The 1,616-nt window shown below is 47.1% G+C and overlaps 1 non-coding gene across 1 annotated transcript; it reads left to right on the plus strand.

Annotated features, from left to right (window-relative positions):
* The first annotated feature begins 1,370 nt into the window (after positions 1-1,370).
* On the plus strand, positions 1,371-1,461 carry TRNAY-GUA. Its single transcript is given in 2 exon segments — positions 1,371-1,407; positions 1,426-1,461. It is a non-coding gene; the product is annotated as a tRNA-Tyr (tRNA).
* Positions 1,462-1,616: the final 155 nt, after the last annotated feature.

Consider the following 1,616-nt stretch of genomic DNA (forward strand, 5'->3'; position numbering starts at 1 on the left):
CCTTATCTTGCTAATTTGCACTGGTTTCAGGGCCTGCCTTCAGCCTAAGCTCAGCAGTATTTGGGTGAGAGTTCAGAGTCTGTGGCTACGCATGCTAAGCAGCGTCACTCATACCAAACAAAACAAGTTTCAGTTCATCCTAATTTTAAACGTTCACACAATTAATTTTAATATTCTACAAGTCAACTATTTTAATCTCCAACATAGAGCCCTTAGACTTGCCCTTTTGCAAAAAAGCATGTTTTTTCCCTCTTAAACAGATATTATGTATTTTCCATAAAGTGTCCCAGATGTGACTCCTTATTCTCTGTTGCAGGAGTGTGAACAACAAGCAGAAAAATGAGGGTGTCAAGGGCTTTGCATGATGTTGTGGGGTACCCTTTCCTTGTGCCGCCTCTCTCCTGTCTGCACGTTCTTGTATTGTGACTGTCACCGGCATTGTTCACAGATACAGCAACATAAAGGATGGTGATTCCAAATGTTAGCACTAAAAGGCTACCTCGGTTATTTATTCATAATAACACCAACCACTTCTTACAGTAAACTTGCACTGAATCCACAGGTTGCGGCTACTCTGAAGCTGTGGAATTTTCTCAGCTCTAATCATCAGAGCTGCCTTCCTCACCTCTCCTGGCTGCCAGCTGTTCTTTATACACCGCATGGCCTTTATAGACACCAAAACCGTTTGGTTTAGGAAAATTATGTACTTGTCATTCGATTGCATAAGAATGCTCTCACACTTCTTCAGACTCACGGATAATCGCTATGAAAATAAGAGTCTTTGTCATAGCAGTGCTGCTTGCAGCCTTCAGAGACCTCATGGTTATTTTCTGTGATTATTTTCCTAAGACCTAACTGCACCATCTCAGGCCAAGGATACGCACGCTGCTCCCCTCCTAGGGCCTGAAGGATTTTTCCCCATGTAATGTATTGGTGTCGATTAATTTGTTGTCATGGCTAATGCATTTGACAAGATGCATATTTGGGCTACATGAAAAGCTTAAGCCCAGGTGGTGTTCTGCAGTGTTTATTGTTGCCACTTGTGCTTTGGGACACAGCCACCCACCGGCGTGCTGGGTGTATAAATGGAGTGACATGGATACCAAGCACAGTCCCCTCCATGTGTGTATTAACAGCAACGGTGACAGGAGAGGAGCGAAAAACAAACGCGACGAAGGCAGCAGTCGAACCCACAACCTCCTAAATTACTATCTAACTCCCTCCCATTGCGCCACCGGCCCACTGCTCCGGCGCCCTCTCCGTGCCCCTCCCCGCCCCGCCAGCCGCGCGTCCCCGCGCATGCGCGGTGTGTGCAGTTACGTAAAGTGTGCTGAGGTCTTGTGGCGTAACGGAGAGACGAAAACCAGGTCCCTTCGATAGCTCAGCTGGTAGAGCGGAGGACTGTAGAGGCAGAGCCCGACGGAAATCCTTAGGTCGCTGGTTCGATTCCGGCTCGAAGGAGACGCCAAATTTTTCCTCCGGCACAGAACGCTTCGAAACACTTTCTCCCTAACACGCTTTGGTCTGTGTAGGTGTTTTGTTTTGTTTTTTTCCTCTAAGATAGCCAGCTGTGCTAAAAACCGAGCCTCTCTGCTAGGACTTGCTGTCCTTCAGCA

The sequence above is a fragment of the Apaloderma vittatum genome, unplaced genomic scaffold (assembly GCF_000703405.1).
Source record: "Apaloderma vittatum isolate BGI_N311 unplaced genomic scaffold, ASM70340v1 scaffold13924, whole genome shotgun sequence".
Taxonomy (NCBI): Eukaryota; Metazoa; Chordata; class Aves; order Trogoniformes; family Trogonidae; genus Apaloderma; species Apaloderma vittatum.